This window comes from Cinclus cinclus, chromosome Z (genome assembly GCF_963662255.1).
Source record: "Cinclus cinclus chromosome Z, bCinCin1.1, whole genome shotgun sequence".
Taxonomy (NCBI): domain Eukaryota; kingdom Metazoa; phylum Chordata; class Aves; order Passeriformes; family Cinclidae; genus Cinclus; species Cinclus cinclus.
The window spans coordinates 25142395-25160514 of record NC_085084.1 but is presented as its reverse complement, the minus strand read 5'-3'; positions in this window follow the sequence as shown (position 1 = coordinate 25160514).

Below are 18120 nucleotides of genomic sequence, written 5' to 3'. Positions count from 1 at the left end.
TTGTCTCCATGAAAGAGTAGTTATCCATACATGACTGTCCTTATAGTGTTCCAAATCACTCTGTCAATTTTACTTGTGAGCAAGATGTCCAGGTCTATTTTTTTTTCTTTCCACCAGTGAAATAGTGCCCAGAATGATGTGAAACTACTGAAGAGTCCATGTGACAGTCTGGTATGCATGCAGCAAGGAAGACTTGAAACTAGTTGTAGTGACAAAGCCTGGTTGTAATTCACTGTTTTCTGATTTAGAAGTCTCAGGTGGTTTAGAATACTTGAACTTGTTCAGAAAATACTGGAAGATGTGTCTACCTTCAAGGTACTCATGCTGCTGTGACTGTTTTATTTTTGTTCTCTGCCAATATATTAATTCTCATCTTAAAAGTCAGCTGCTCTGAATATGGGCAACTTTGGAAAGTACTTATCCATTACTTCCTTAGTCAGTGTCTATTGATTGAAAATTTTCTGACTAGTGACATAGAAGTAATGGAGTTCTTTAGAATGCCTAGCAATTGTTTGTGTGGGCAGTTTGCCACCTAGTTCACTGTTTGAAGAAAAACTGTCTATTTTGTTCAATCTGTGTTCCTTTAAGTTTGCTGTACCATTTCTGAACATGAATGGGTAGTGCTTTTCATCATTCTTGTCTCTGTTCTGAATTTTCTAAGTTCTAATTATATTGCTTCTGTTCTCTAGAAGCTCCATAAGCTTCAGAATTGCTTTATGTTGTGGAAACCTCAAGTCCTTAAAAAGGCACAGTTTTTGTGCTACAGCAATTCTGCTGCTCATGGCCCGTGGTGCAGAACATTAGCAGGCACTTAGACAGGGCAGTAAGGCTGTCATGAGCCTCACTATCGGCACTTAGCAGCATTTGCTTTTTGGGAAAGGAAGTGCAAAAACCTGGAAATATGAGAACACCAGGAAATGTGTCAGCCGCGTGTTGACTAGAAAGCCCTTGCTCTTGTGGCTCACTCAGTGAAGTCATGCTGTGACTTCAGCCTTTCCTGGAAGTGCTTGGACACAGTGGAGTGACCATGTCACAGGTGCTGTCCCACCTTTGTGTGTGGTGGTGCACATCTGGGCACACAGGGGCAGTTCTGGGCGAGTCATTCATCCAGGTGACTCTAGTCACACCTATTTGTGATAACATGATGAATGAGTAGCATGACGTGAATGTTGCACAAAATTTCCAAGTGTCTGGTCACAAGATGGGGCAAAAAAAATCAAGTAAAGCAGAAAAATAAAGAAGTGAGACTGGAGAACAGCTCATTCATAGTCTTGAATAAGAAGATTTCAATTATTGCCTATTGTGTTTCTGGAGAAGGACTTTGGTTATCTGTTCAAGTGACAGAAGGGATTTTTGTCAATGGCATAAGATCTCTCCTGTTTTTTCTTCCTTGTTAGAACAAGTATTACCTATTGTGGAGATTTCTGCCTTTCTCTTGCCACCTGGGGTATAGAGTTTACAAAATTAACTCCTTCAGTGTTATGGGAAATACTTAAAATTCTTGAGCTCTCAGCTTACCTTAATTTGCAGGCATTAAGTTTCCCCTGCAATTCCCTGCTAATTTCCCTATTATGTTTGTTTGCCAGAGTTTTCTGGGGATTGCTCATTTTACTTGGGTTTGTGAGGCAAACTTGAAACTTGAATAGTTGAGTTTCAATGTTAAAACATTCCAAATTACTTCTAGCAAGGGATTCTGTACTTATTAGAAATACATGCATTTATAAAAGAGTAATGGATCAATGAAATGCAAATTCATGCTAAGAAGGACCATTTGTTTCAAATATGACTAAGGGCTGGTGTTCTAGCTGAATTGCACTGAAGATTTTTGAAAATACAGTCTTTTCATTTAAGATTGAAGTATTTGGGTAATGTATTAGGAGAAAAAGTAATTTTCTAGTACACTTAGTGATGGAGAGTTTTTTTAAGTATTGTAGTGAGTAATTAAAATTTTCCCTTCCCATGTCTATAGGGGTTGGAATCTAAGACGTAAAGTACACCAGTAATCTTAGAGTTTTAAGTTGTTACATCTTAACCTGACTTTTTCTATGGAGTTGCATTATGTACTTTAATCATGCAATTCTATCATTAGTTCTAAGATTTAGTGCATGCAATTTAATTATTTTAGTTGAGTAGCTGGTGACCTTGGATTCAAGCTGGGAAAAGAGAAACTGGCACTGAAATATGTATTCTGTCTAGATCAAGGAATTTTTGTCTTCTTGATTTTTTGACAGACTTACATGTGTTTTTTCTGCTCTTTTACTCCACTGATGCTCTATTTGTTCTGGGAATGGATATCAGTCCTTTTTTTCAACTGCTTTTTCCCAGTATTGTATTGAAATAACTTGGGTAGTGGTAAATTTTCAGTAGTAGCTGTCTCACATGCTGGTTTTGTTACTTTGAAGATGCATGGTGATTTCAAAGATGATGAATGGCCCCAAATAAAGGGCAGTTTTGTGTCACTCATAAAAAATGTGGATCATAGAGCACTGTTGCTACATGTGTAGAGCTGAGTACTGGAAGCAGCTTGTCTAGAAATAAAGTGAATATTTGAAATTTGTATTCCTTGTTTACTCTGCAGGTAGATCAATTTTAAAAAATTATTCATGCTGTTTGAATACTGGGCAGAGCAGCTTATGATTGAATTTTTATCCCCGGTCGGCTATTCAGTAAGTTGGACCTTTATTATTAGGAGAATATTATTCAAAAGATATTACGGATTTCTCAGACTTTTATAAAAACACTTCCCTCTCCAATGAAAGGAAAAAAGTTTTTTCCACTTCACTAGTGTTACTGAAATTAAGATTTAAAATGTCATTCATTCAAAACCTCAACAGAGAAGTGTAACTCCTAGCACCCACACCAGAAAGACATATTTTGAATTGAGGCTGTGTATTTTTACCTTTCAATAAACTGACTAAACTGTGTGCCAAAAGGGGAGGGGAAAAAAATAGTATGCCGCCATTGTCTAGAGGCTTGTGTAACAGCAATTCCCTGAGGGAGTGAGACCCAAATCGTCTAATGACACATTTTTACGGTGAATAAATAAGCTGAAAAGAGTAAGAATGCTTCCAAAAAAAGAGCTAACCCAAAAATATTACATGAAACAATATTTGCAATGATTAATATGGCAGTGAGCAGAAAACCTGCATGTTGGGCAGGTGTCTTGGAGGGTTGTGCTGCCTGAGAGCACAAGTCCATTCTTGTCCTGGTTTTCAGCTGAGAAAATTTTCTTCCTTCTCTATGAGTGCTGCCTTCCACAGCAGCTCATCTCTACATGCACAGAAATCAGTTAATGGTGAAGTTCTATATTGGTCCCAAGAAATGAGCTGGAGGATTTTCTTTCTTAACCTTACCAAGCAATCAGCTCAATATTGGTGGTGTGAGACTTGATTATATTTGTTCCATGACCTTATGGGTATATGCACACTGCAAAGAATTAAATTCTTGCAGCATTAACTGAATTGTTAATTTTTGTGTATTTCAGTCCTGGAGTAGATCCCAGTTCTGTTCAGTGTGACCCTCATATTAGAGGCTGTTGAACAATAGAAGTTGGTGTTTTTTGAAATACCTTGTCTCAACCTGTGGGCTCAGTTCCTACTGAACTTTTGTGATTTGATTAACCACAGCAATGTTGGGAAATTCATTTATAGTTTGTCTGATCTGTGCTGATGGATCTCATTAAACTTGTGACACTTAAAAAATATTTTCAGTGTAGAATGATAAAAAACAGCTTACCTTTTTCTAAACCAGCTTAGTTGGACTCCTTAAACCATACAGCATAAATCTTCCTTGACAAGCCGTTTTTATTTGTGGTCTTTCTTCAAACTCCCTAGTAATTACTTTTATGTACTGAAATGTAGAATTTTTTAATATATTTGAGTATAATAAATGTGTCCTTAGATTCCTTGCCCACACTTTATCTTGTAAATTATAGTTTTCCTAGATTGATTTGATACAGTTGCCCAGTTGTAGCTAAGAACCTCTAAGGCTTGATTCTTAATTCTAAGTGTTCAAAATATTATGATTATGGTGAGAAATCTCACAGCCATGACTTAGCAAGAGCTTTCTGTTTCTAGATTGTCACAGCCTTTCTTAATGCAGTGGGTTTTAAGAAATTTTTCTCTAGATGGAACCTTTTTAATCTTAGCAAACTTAGAGAATGGCCATGGTTAACATACATTGTTTGGAAAAGGTTGTTGCCTACAGGATTCCATGAGTATTAACTTTCCCTCCTTTTCAATACCATTGGCAAAAAAGTGTTGATGACCTTTAGCTAAATAGATGACCTTCAGCTTACTGAATTCTTACTACTAAAATGTCAGAACGCTTACAAGCTCTTGCATTAAGAACATCTGGACTGAGACGAAGACTGTGAAGAAAAAGGTAAATGTTCCACTGATAGAGCTTACATCTGTCAGAGTGGCGTAGAATTTTGGGATGCTTCTGGGTACTATAAAGCTTACATAACCATGTAACCGTCCATCTTTTAGCAGGGGCCTCTGTCAACCAAAGCGTAACAAGAAACTGAATCTGACCATCCACTTGCACATGCAGTCATCCATGTGTCATGTGAGCACTGTGACTTCTTACGGTTAATGGTGAGTATGAAGAAGCAGCAAAATAGGGCTTTATCTTGTAACCCAGGCCATGTGAGTGTTCTGAGTGTGCACTTAGTGCAGATCTGCCATGAGACAGATCCAGAGTCTGTCACTTCTGAAGAAAAATATATGGGAAAATATACTTTTTTATCTTTCTTCTAGTCTATGGCCCCAATGTAGAAAAAAGTATGTGTTAATGAAAAAAGTCTTCTAGGAATAACCATAAGTCTGAAAAAAAATCACAAGAGTCCCTGAGGTATGCTGACCAAGGGCTTTAATATTGAAGCTGTTCAGCCTTCAATATCATTAACAGACAATTACAGATGGGCTAAATGGTGCAATTGCAAGTTTTCAAATTCACTGGATAAGCACCTGGAGTGAGTGAGTTGGCACACACCAACACAGCATGGTCAGTGGGGTAAGCTACACTTGAAAGTCAGCTCTTCATTTGATCACTCTGAATTCACTGTCTGAGCATACAGACATATGACGGGACTCCAAGCTCATAGCTCTAAAATCAGCTTCCAAATTTCTTCAAAGGTTGAGCCATTTAGTGGATTAAATAAGCACCGTCCATGAAGCAAGAAATGAAAACTACAATATGCAGATACAGTAAACTACCTAACAAGCCTAAAAGAGGTACAACGAGGAAATGAAGTGATAAAATGCCAGGATAGTGTGATGTTCTTAATCAGTGGATGAGGAAATCATAGGTAATGTGACACAAAGTTGTCAGGTGATGCTTACTATGTAGCTGAGATAGAAGAGTGGATAGTGAGATGCACTGGATTGATGGTTTTCTAAACAAACTCTCTTCATTATTGCTTTACTGTCTTTAGAAAATATGACTAATATTGCAAACTGGGCCATGGCTCCACACTAGAGCTAACAGATGTGAGGAAGGAAGCAGTATTTCTCCTTGATTTTTTTTTTAATTTTTTTTATTTCAAGCAAGAAAGCGTCATGCAAATGGAAAAACTTAGAGGGAAGAAAGTATGAGTAGGAGATGCCCCAGAGAGCAGACTACTTCTGGACAAAAGTAAGGAATTGGCAAACAGGAGAGAGCATTAAATAGTAAAGGATTTAAAGAGCAAGTGATGTATTTATATACCTCTGACTTAGTTATGAAATAACTAAACAGCATCCATTTTCTGCTTTTCTCATTTAGCTTATGGTATATGTCTGTGGGGTACTTAATTGACCCCTGTGAAAGACAGACCTTGTCATTGCTTGTGGAAAAATCTTCTCAAGTTCAGGAACTTCTGAAACTTAAGAAAGTAGAATTTAATACATTAGTATAGTAGAAAATCTGTTCTCAGTACAGAAAATTCCTGTCTGTTTTTGTAGGACTGCATATGTTCTGGATGATGTGTGGGGAACAATGATGGAGTTATTCATTTGTTCTTCATCTGCATGAGAGAGGCAGTCCTTTAGGTTCTTGACCTTCAGGAAACCTTCTTCTGATGACCTTTCTAGTTCTCATAGTTGGAAGTTCCTGTAGTTAGGGAAATATGCAATATATCTGAGAGAATTTTGTTGGAAAAAGCAGGGCTACAGTTCTTAATGGCAAAAACAGTGATACTAATGCCAACAGAAGCAAATGATGAGTTTTCTCAAGTGTGTGTATACAAACTTCACTGGTCCTGGTCACATGGTAAGGACAGGCCTCAGAGGAAACCTGGTCTTTGTGTGGTAGTGAGATGTGAATGTACCTTCACAGTACTAAAGAAAATAAGAAACAAAGAGAATATTCAGCTTCATTGTTTTGTTTTTTTTGGGTTTTGTTCCCATGTCAAGTTGAAAGGCACACGACAACTTTTGGCTACAGCAGCTGCTAAAATTCATCATCAGGTCTTGTGCTGAGATGAAATTTTTGTCTATGTAAAACAGATGTGAAATGTCTTTAGTTTATTTTGTTAATATACCACCTTTCTAAAAAGTGCAGTATAATACAAGTCAATGCCTAAATCGTGCACTAGGAAGTTCTGAAGGAAAGTTCTCAGCAGCACTATTGTTTCCCATTTGCAAGTAATGCCAAAATAGTTCCTGGCACCAGAGAGAGAATTTAGCTCATTACCCAGCCACTCTCTGCTCAGGGTTTCTGAGGTAGGTAGTTCTGTACATGCTAAATGACTAAAAATGAAATATCAATCATTTTAAATATATTAAATAGTGAAAATCTAGGGAGAAGAGTATTACTGCTGAGGGTGAGGTTGCAAAGGTTGAGAAAATTGTCCCATTTATGAGACAGTTATCTAAAACCAGAAAACCTCTTGCATTTTCTGTTGTAGAAGTCATGATTTTATGAGGTAAATAGGTGCTTTGGGGAATGTACCTTATGTTTTTAAAAATTTAGACCTTAATCTACTCAGAGATTCTAATTAGCACGATTTAGTAGTGGGGTTTAAGAGTTAATTTTATTTAGTCGCAAAATGTATTCTTAAATGCAGTGGGAAACACTGCGTAGATTGCATCAAAAATTTCATTAAAAATATTACCAATTCCATTTCTGGACCCAAATTCCCATCTGACTGTTTGAGAATGATAGGCTGAGTAGGCTGCAGGGATCTTGTCCAAAATCATAGAAGTAGTTTGAAACTGAACCAGTATCTCTAGATACTAAAAATCTCTGTCCTTTGATTTTGATACCTTACATGGATTCATGCAGGCATTTGAGTCTTCTAAAAGATTTTAAAGGGTGGGTTTATGTAATATCATGCAGGTATTGCTAAGTCTGTCTTGGTAATGGTTTCTTTCAAAGAACAAAAAAAGTCATCTTGTTCCATCTGTCAGACAGAAAATAACTAGCCAAAAATAAACTTAGTCCAAAGACTTTTTCCTGTGCAATTTCTTTCTTTTTGCCTGAGAGCCCGATTTATTTTTATTTTCTACAATAGTGTTTTGTTGGTATCAGTTTTATTAGGAAAACTCAGTACTGTACATAGAAAGCAGTTTTGAGGGAATATAGTCACCTGTATAGCAGTGGTCTGACACTACTGGAAGATGCAATATGGGAAGGGTCAAAGCAAACTTGATTTCACTTAATACTGGATTTTGCTGCAGAGGCAAGTGCATGTGACACTGACACAGACTGCCATGTTTATGAAATCATAACACAGTGGGCATTACTATGAAAGTGGAAGGGAAGGCTTTTTCCCTCCCACTCGGCTGTCATCTTGGCAGAAGGCATTGAAGAATTTGTGCTTCTGTTTGTTCTGTAAATAAACATGGGACTTCTGGCTACAGAGCAGTGAATTTGCTCAGATTGTGACTCCCAGACTCAAAAAGGATTAACCAGTATCAGGAGTAGCAAAAATCTTTTCACGCAGTGGGAAGTACAATTAGTTTTTCTGAGCTTCAGAAAATGCACTATGGTGTGTGTAAATGAATACATTACATAGCCTTCCATCTTTAATACACCTGGTTTGGGTTCCAGAAAATTAACTGTATTTTTCAAAGCTTAGTTTTTTTCATTTTCAAGTGGGGAGTTCAGCTTTAAAGCTGAACATAGTATTTCAGTTTCTTTGCTTCTCTATATCTATGCCATCTTTGCAAACCTAGTCATTCCAGGATGTGTGGTACTTGCCACTTCTGAAGGCTTGCGGCTCTTCGGGTTTAAACTGTTACTGGAGCAACCTGATTTGGTATTAAGCTACAACTCCTGTTGCAACAACTTGCCAACTGCTAACACAGGTCTTGAGTGGTGTCTGTATTTACTTCAACGTATACTTATATTAATGTAAAAAAAATTAGGATGGAGAGAGCTTCACAGTAACAACTGGGAGCATATTGGTTTGCGTTTCTGAGGGGTGAAGCAGTGGTATATATCACTAAGATATCAAATAAGATGGCTTTAAGTCTAATGCCTAGCTAGGTCCTAAATTTTGAACCTGTTAAGAGCACTGTGACAATTTGTTACAGCTGAGGGAGGATGAACTGGGTTGCTGTGAAATAAAATCAAGTGGCTCATAAACCACCATAAGCCATAGGATGTCAACAATTACTGTAATTAATAGAAGCTTTACAGCAAAAAACCATAAAGCCTGGAACACCTTTGACTAATGGGCCAGTTAACTTTGGCTTAATGTGTTTTACCATAACAGCTGAAGTGACAGTACCTCTGCAGTTAACCTGAGCGGTGAAGTTTGAGAGACTTTTTTGCAAAACTATCCTGAAGGTGGCAGATGACGTGTCAGACATCCTTTTAATTGTGAAGATGTTTGATAAAAGATTATCTGGTAAAGAGCATCTTTTCTGAGTGTGGATTGTTGCCTTCTCTGACTTGAAAAAGGAGGTGTGAGGAAACAGCTGAAATGAAATTAGTAGTGTTTAAGTAATGTGTGGTGCAATTGCTCGCATGCATGTACAGGCCTGCAGTGCCTTTAATCTCACCCCAACCATGAGGTCCTCCATGTCTGCTTGTCTTATGGAAATAAAAAAATTATTATAGGCAGAACGAAGGATTATAAGAAGGCATATCAGGATATATGTTTGTAATGAGTTACCTATCCTTATGTCCCCTTGTATAAGCATGTAACTCCATATTATGTAACATAGCACAGGGAAAGGCATTGCTCTGCTCTAGGTGAGGAGCCATTGCACCTTTTAGCACTTTTTTCAGATGTCTTCTGTGATGCCCTATTTTGTTGAGATTTGTTGCATTTCCCATAGATCTATTCTTGAATCATTCTAGATGATTTAAAAGGTTTAATATTGTGCTGTTGTGCGAAGGTGACTTTTATATCATAGTTTTTTCAAATATTCCTATAGTACCTGTTACACAGATAAATGTTGATTTTTAAAGTGTAAAACAAATGTGAACAGCTGAAATATGGCTTGATTTCCACTATCTCTTGGATTTTAGTGGTGGGCTTCTGTGAGGTTTTAAGTCATCCTCATGAACACATTGTCACATCCTTACCCTTGGAGAGAGATTATTTTCTGAAAGGAGATTATAAAATAGTTTCATACATTTATTCATTTCATAAATTTGTCTTTTAGATTTTTTCCACCTAGTAGTTAGGCAAATCTATATCTGATTTGTTATTAAGTTACCAAGTAGCAGTAACAGCTTCGTATCTGAAAAGCACATGAATGCAGCGTTTTACTGAACTGCAGAGAAATCTGACATGGCCTTGAAGGACACGCTTCCTGCTGCCTTTTTAATAAGCAATGTCTCGATTTATTTCTACGTCTGTTGTAGCAGCTTTAAAGTACACGCAGAACCTCGTTTCATTTTTACATGAAAAATGTACAGTGTTGTGTTTTGGGCAGGCGGCGAGGAGCCGCAGCAGCGGCCGGGAGCGGCGCGGCCCGAGCGGATTTACGCAGCGAGGGTTCGGTGTCCGGGCGTTCGGGCAGCGCAGGGGCCGCGCCCGGGGCCGCGCGCGGAGCTCCGCCTGGGGCGGGGCGGGGGCGGCCGCGCGCGCTATTGGCTGCGCCGCACGTGACCCGCGGGGCCGCGCCGTGCGCGCGGCGCTGGCACAGCCGGTGGCGCGGGCAGGGCCGGGCGCTAGCGCGGGCATGGAGCTGCGGCGGCCGTGGCCATGGGGTGAGTGAGTATGGCCGCAGCGGCGGCTTCCCGCGCGGGCGAGGATCGCCGCGCCCGGGACGGGCAGTAGGGGGAGGAAGCGGTTTCAAGGTTAAAGAACAATAAAAAAAAAAACAAGTCGTCGTGTCCCCCGTCGTCCCCCCCCCCACCCCCGTCGTCGTTCGTTTCCCCCCCCCCCCCCCCCCCCCCAATCCTCCCGAAAAGCCAAAAAGAAAAAACCTGGCGTGCGAGACAGGGCTGTCGCGCGGCGGGAAAGGGGAGCCCCGCAGCCGCGGGGACGGGTGGGCGGGCCGGCACGGCGGGGAGCTGCCACGGGCGGGACCGAGCGCAGCCCGCCGCGCCGGCCGGAGGCACAAAGCCCTGCGGAGTCCCTGCGCGGGCTCCAGGGCCGGGAGGAGGAGGAGCGGCGGCGGGCCGGGGTCTTGGGGCGGGCAGAGCCGCGGAAGTGTCCCTCGAGGGGCGGCGAGGCGCTGCCCCCGGGTGGCACCGGCCCGGCTTTGTTACGAACGGGCGGCGGCGGCGGCGCCTCCGCTGCCGCAGCGCGGGGGACGCGCGGGTGGGCGGCCGGCGGGAGCGCTCGGTGGGCAGCGCTGAGCCCTCGGCGCGCCCTGGGATCCGCTGACTTCTTACAGATGTATTTAACATCACAAAGACGTGCTTGGGTCCGCGACTTAACCTGAATGCTGTGGGAAATTTTAATAAATTATGTATGAAGCAGTGGGTCCTTGCTTCCCCTTTGTCAGATATGCAGCTTTTATGCTAGTAATTAGGTCACTGCTATCAGAGCTCTCCTTGCTTTTGTAAAAATGTATGGCGATTTTTGGAGGACGCATATACTTCCTGATCATTTCGTCCTGTTCGGGTTTCGTGTCAAGATAAAATATTGTTCCTGTTGACTTTCGTGGAGGACCTTGTCTGCGGGCTCTGAGGGGCATTTTTCGTTTGATAGGATTTTCTTGAAAGGACCGGTAGGGCCTGGTTTTGACTTGATTTGGAGAGTCATACCCTGAAAAATGCCTTTTAATGGCGTAGTAAGAAACACACAGCTTCGTAGTGTGCATGGAAGTATTTTCAGTACATTTCAGTGAATATGTAAATGGCACAGTATAGATCTCTTTCCGGTTTTAAGTATTTATTCCATCCTTTGCTGTTTGTTCTGTCGAAAATGCTTCTTAATGTTTTTTTCCTACTGCCTTTTTACAATTTGTTATTTTTTCTGTTATCTAATGCAGATAACAGATTTATGAGTGTTTTGCCAAGATTATTGTTCTTTGAAAATACACAAAAGCATGTATAATGAAAGCCATTTCGTGGAACCAGACTATTCTGTATTTTTAAGGAGACTTGAAATAACTGTTAAAATGCTCCTATCCCTCTCAGTTCTGTTACATATAGTGATACACAAAAAAGGTTTGATGAAGAAAAGTCTCAGTTTAAATACCTGCTTTATACATCCCCTCAAAGCATTTTCTGTATATGCCATTATTTTTAAAATCGTGAGTATGCTGTCTTGTCAGTAAGAGTGGCTTTGAATAATGTTACATTTTAAAACGTAATTTGAGAACTTACTCATTGGAATAACTGGTTTCAAAAGGTAAATTGGTGATACTAGATATTTATGCTTTGGCATTTTGAATCTTCGTTAGAACTGCTTAACTGTTAAAAGAAACAGAATATGAAGAAGTGTTTTTGCCCTTTTTTTTTTTCCCTAAAAGGGAAGAACGAGATAAAAGCACAGCGATTATGGTGACTTTTATGGCAATGCTTCTTGCCATACCTTTTCAGCTCTTAAATAGTATCATTCTGTGTAACCACTGTAGTAGTTCTGTTAGTCACACTCTGAAAATGGTAACGAATCACTTCATAATCAAATGGTAACAAGATCACTTTTTAATATAACACTTTAAATTATTTATGGGTGCAGACTTTCCTAAACGTCATTCCTGAAATACAAAATACTTGGTTATGATAAATGTTCTGATACATCTTGTCACAGTATGCCCTTGTTATATCAGCATGGAATAATACAGCAGAAGTTGGAAATGCATGTGGCTAAAACTGGTTCTGTTAATCTCTAAATTCTTATGTTGGATTTCAGTATGCTTCTTAATTTAGTTGGTGAAGTGTTCATTGATGACATATGGTAAATTCTTTTATTATCAATGTGGCAAAATCCTGTTTAAAATAGGCCATACTACTAATGATGTGCCATGATGGTAAGTTATTGTCAGCAAAGACCTGGTTTTCACTAATGGTTTTCCAAAATTCATGCAGCACCTGTGTGACCAGGTGTTGATAGATTTCCTGCAAGACAAATGGTTTTCTGGTCCTTAAAAGTGGTGAAAGGAGCTCTGAAGATGGCCCTGAAGGTTTCTCCAAGATAGATAAATATTTATTGTAAATAATTTTATAGTGTGTGTATATGTTTTGTATAATGTTTTTAATTACAACTGATTTATTTAATGTTAATTGTTTTGAGATTGTGATTTCAGGTAAAATAGGAAAGGAAATACCTGTCTCAATTTTTAATAGCTTAAACTTTCTAGAATTGAATCCTTAAAGATTACAAGAAATGTAAAAGTAAACAGGAGCAAGTCATGTGCAATGAGGGCATACACAATTGGTCATGAATAACAAAGATGATCATCTTGAAGGGTGACTTGTGACAAGTTCAAGCTTGTGAATCATTCCTGGTAAGTTATGATTCATATGATGTCTGGAGTGGTTTGTGTTCAATATAGTATTTAAATGCAAATCATGTTTCGAATTTTCACAGTCAATTCTAAATACAGCTTGACTAACCAGCTAAAGGAACTTCGCAACCCAGAATTATAAAGGAAGAAGTGGGAATTTTCTTGATAGTGTAAAGAAGCGGAACTTGGCAGTTCATAGCCCGAAACATACGACTTCTTGATTTTACTCTTTTTTGTATTAAATTATTTTGTATGTAAATAATTTTTTTTTCATTGTTAGGATTCTTTAGTGAAATTCCAAACATTAAATTATTTCTGTTTTTCACACAAACACACACTTGACCTTTATCATTCTTGACATGTAATGAGGCACAAGAGTTCAGACCATGGTGTTCACATTCCTTCTCCTCACGGTCTTTTACGAAATGCTGAGAACGTGCATCACTTATCACTTTTGGTTAAGAAGAACAGATGATGCTTCTGTTTGTGATTGCTGAGTATAGGCCTAGTATTGAATTTACAGAAGTATCCCAAAATATAATGATAGACTGAAAGCTCTTGCCAAGTTATGAATTAATTTCTGAAATAATTAAACACAAAAACCAAGTCTTTACCCAGTCCCCACTCAAAAGGAACCCTTAGGAATGTCAGGTATAGTAACCTTTGTGTGTTTTAGTCTGCTGTCCACAAAAATATAGCCATCATGCAGAAATGGATAAAAAAGCTAAAAAGAAAATCTTATTTATGCAACTGAAGTTTAGAGAAAATTGTCTTATTGGTGGTCTTCTTTTAAAGGGACTAAAGCTTTCACAAGTTGTGTTAGATAACTAATAACAGTAACGGCTCTTCATTTGGTCTTTGCCTTTTTTATACATGGTTGAAAACTCCAGGAATCCACAGTACATGTAATCTAGAGATTATAATTTGGTATGATTAGTTATCAATTTTTTTTCAATGTCATACTTTTCAAATTCATTAAAATGAGTAGTGTTATATACCTTGCAATTAATTTTCTGTTATCAAAGCCCTTATTGGTAAAAGAAACTAGATGAAGAGCAGTTTTCTGTGATGATTGTTTTTTGTACTTCTTCCTCCATCTCTGATCAGCTAGGGGTGCTGAAGCAGAGTGAATGAGAACATGAACAAATCTGCTGCCCCTCTCCTTGGTGATTCCCATTCTGGGCTGATTATTTTCTTAGTTGTCTCTAACCACACTCAAAGCCACTTCCAGACAGCTCATTATATTTGTGTGCCTGCATTATTGCTCAGTTGAAGAGACCCCAACCAAAATGGCTTCCCTTTCAGCTGCTCCTGGCTTGAAGTTGTGGGGATTGTTCTTAAATTTGGGTGGGGATAGGAGGATCAAACATGTTGGCAACAAAGGCCATTATTGTAAAGGATGAATTTATCACCAGATGGAAAGTTTTTCAGTGTGAAAAACTTCTGCTGGAGAAGGCAGAAATATTTCTTCTGCTGTCTGGAGAGAATCAGGAAAATGGGCTTCCATAATCTGAGTCCCATTAAGTAATTTTCAGTGAGTAGGGTAGGAGAGAATTAAACAATGCTAGTGAAGGATAAACATTTTTAGATTGGCAAACTTTGAAAGCCTGCCCAAACTGAAATGGATAAGACAGCCCCTGACACAGTGATACTCATTTTTGATAAGTTCTTGAACACAGTTCTTGGAGTGCTGGTATTTTGCCAGGGCTGAAAACCTGGACGCAAGCTTCAAATAAAATAATGGAAAATTCAATACAGGATTCAATCAACAGAGAAATGGAACTAATGCAAATTGGCGTGGTTTGGTATGTACAAAATAAGAGTAACAAAGCCCCGACCATGCTTCTGAGTGTATAGATAAGGAGGCTGTGTGAGAATTGTCCACTTCAGGAGCTCACTTACCTTGGAACAGCTGTGCTGGATTTTTTGCCCCTGCCTGTCAGTCTTGCCCCTCTTTTGGAAATAGCTGTGCAACAGCAGCTGAAGCATTGTGGCTAGTGACCAAGCACAGTAAGCTTAAACTGACATCTATTTCAGATTACCTTGGCAGTCGGGCAGTCGTATGCAGTGGTTTAACAGCTGCCACTTGAGCAGCTGAGCCATTCCCCTCTTTCCTGGGTGGGAGCTGTGCAGAGATGGGTGGGGCAGACATCTGGGGAGGCACCAGCACAGCTCTCTCGGCCCCCCCACCACTAGCCAGGACCGCTGCAAGTCAGAACCCCTTGGCCTAGTGCTTAAAAAGAATTGTTTCTAAAGGTAGCATAGAGAAACTAATTGGGAAAATGTCATGACAGTTATCACCATTTTCTCCCTGAATTCAGTGCAGAGTGCCCTTAAAGAAACAGTTGCCCATTAGAGACATTCCCAGAAGTGAATGACAAAAATTGACAGAATGGTAAAGTATAACAAGGATGAGATACTGGGCTCCAGACTGAACAGTTGCATAGAATTTGTGAATATAGAAGGAAATCAGAGTTGATGGTCCTTCCTAGCCTTAATAAATTATATTCTAGATATTAATGAACTTTGGACAGAATCGATACCAAAAAAACCCTCACAATTTGGATACAAAGATGAAAAATATCAAAGTAGATAAGATAACATTGTGAAAAATCTGAGCTACAGAGCAGTATATATGTTTTCTGGTGGTAGTAGAATGTGATGGTAGTGTTGATAGAATGTATGGATAAAAGCAATAATGGAAGTCTGAAATACTTGTATAATGAGATTTAATATATGACAATTTTTTTGGGTTCTTAAGTAGAACCTCTTCGGGATATATTGAGTATATACGCTTGCTGATTTCAGAGAAGAAGGCTCTGATCAATTAAGAAATTCTGAGTTTTCAGGCACGTTACATTTTTTTCCTGTCACTTGGGATTTGAGATCAAAATGGGTGCGTGTAAATTCCTGTCTGGGCAGTGATTACTGGTACAGTTTTCTTAATATAGGAGAATGCATATCTAAATCTTAACAGTATGTTTGCATAAATTTAGGCTTCTCATTAATTTTGATTTTAGTGCATAAAAGGGTTCTACCCAGTTTGAAATTCTTCTTTGATATGTGTATTCACGCAAAGCGCTGATTCAGTAAGGCGTGAAATTTCTTGTCACAATTTCACTTTACTTTGATAGGAGATGGAGAAGAAGCTTCTTAAAGATGAGAAATATGGGTCAGGGAAGTAACACAGCTAGATTTTGGATGTCTCTTACATGAGGATATTGAATTTCAAAGTTTCTGTATTCCAATACAGTTACTTTTTGGGTAAATCTAGAGAACTTGGGATCTGTTCTTGTCTTTGATGACCACTTTGTGAAGAAACAATGCAGTTAAGGGTGTAAAAGGGAGCTTAACTTGAAGCATAATAGAGAATTTCACAAAGGTTGGTTGTGTTGCATTTGTGATGTGTTTTCCCTTAGGCTGGGTGAAATGTTAAATGGATTCAGAGTTCTTCCCTTCTCTCTAGTGGTTTCCTAAAATGGGAAAGAAGAGCTGTTTATTCTTCATCCAGCTGATTCTGACACTGGTGGTGTTGAACATGTGTGCATGTCCAGTGGTAGAGCTTCAGACTAGTTGGCCATGTCTAAGGTATTCATTGTTTTTCCTTGAGCTGGTTAATTCTGCTCCAGATGAGGTGGGATGTGGCTAGGAGACCTGTCGCCAGGAGGGTCCAGAGTTTAATGCTTTCCTCAAGTAATTTGACCACTGAGAAACTTCAAGAAGGGGGTGAGATGATCCAGTCAGTTTCTATTTATGCTGATGGTTCTGTGTTTAGAAAACGTATAATATATAATTTATAAATTATTTTTAGTTTAGAAGTAATTTTTTACTCGGAGCATAAATTCAAGAATTGTTTTGGGGACCTGAATTCTGATCTGATGTGTCAAGTTCGAGGCAGTTGGTAAAAACATATTTCCAGAAGAGAGGCAGATTTTAATTTTGAGGGGTTTATCTCATACATGGAACGGCTTATGTGTAACGGAGCCCTGTGATTTCACTGTATAGATCATGTGCCTGAGAGATGACACAACGTTCAGCATCAGAAAGCCTAAGCTGCTTTGCGGTCATACATTACCTTTGTCAGTTTCCCCTGTTTTAAAATTAAATAATGGTGTCGTCTTCATCATTGCATTATTTCAGAAGAAGCAGCAAATATCTTGGAGATACCAAAAGAAAGTACAGCATTTGTCTGTATTGATGTTTAGGAATACAGGATTGGGTTTCTTGAGCCGTGAAGTCTGGCTCCTTCTTGTGTAGTGTGCTTGGCAAGGATCCTGCTGAATTACAAGTTCTAATTGAAGTTGCTAGCCTAGGTTGATAATTGTCTGATTGACACCGATTTTTTCTATGTCAGTATTGTGTTTTAATGTAAATACTGCTCTCTCTCTTCAGTGTTTTCCCTTCCCTAATAAAGAAGTATGGCTGCGTCATTCCAGCCTTTGATGTGCTAAGGTAGCCAAGGTTTGCTTGGCTAATCTCTTCTGAGATACTCTCTCATCCCCTGATCACTTCACAAGTTTATCTGCACTCACTTAAAATCACTTTTCATACCCACCTCTTTGTAAAATCATTTGATAACTCTGGGGATTGTGTTTGTTCTCCTGGTGCCAGTCTCATTGGCAGCACACGGTGCCCTGCAGGCTGGCTGCTGAGGTTTCGCTGCTCCAGGCTAAGACTCCTTTGTGATTGACCCTGTGTCGCTATGCTTTGCAATTCCACCCTGTTTCTGTTGATTTCTCAGTTAATCAAATTCATTGTGTCTGCTGTGGAGTCCTCTGATGTTATGCAACCTCTTGAATTTATGGGAGCAAGTTTTGAGGTTACTTCTTGTGCCAAAGTCAATAAGAAAACATTTTTAAATGCCTGTCACAGTCTAGTTTTGGGGGAACTTTGCTGACAGCCTGCCTTCAGCCTAATAATTTGGGTTTCAGCACTGCCCTGTGTAGTCTTGATGTCTTTGCGCTGCTCCTTACCTATGAGCTTTTCTATTCATCTCTTTTGCAACAGTGGTGACAGTGTTGCTTCGTTTGGGCATTTCTAGCAGAAAAAAAAAAAAAGTTCTAGGTTACCAGGTTGTGGTAATCAGCTAACTTATTTCATTTTTTTTTAATCTGAAACACACAAAGCTTGACATTTGAAAATGAGGAAGTGACTCCTAGTCTGAGGTAGGATACTGTCTCTTAGTGGTGATATCCTACATTCATGTTATGAGAATAAAGGAAGTTTAGGAACTTAGAAGGGTGGGAAGCTAAACCAAATGTCTCCTTCAGCATCTTTG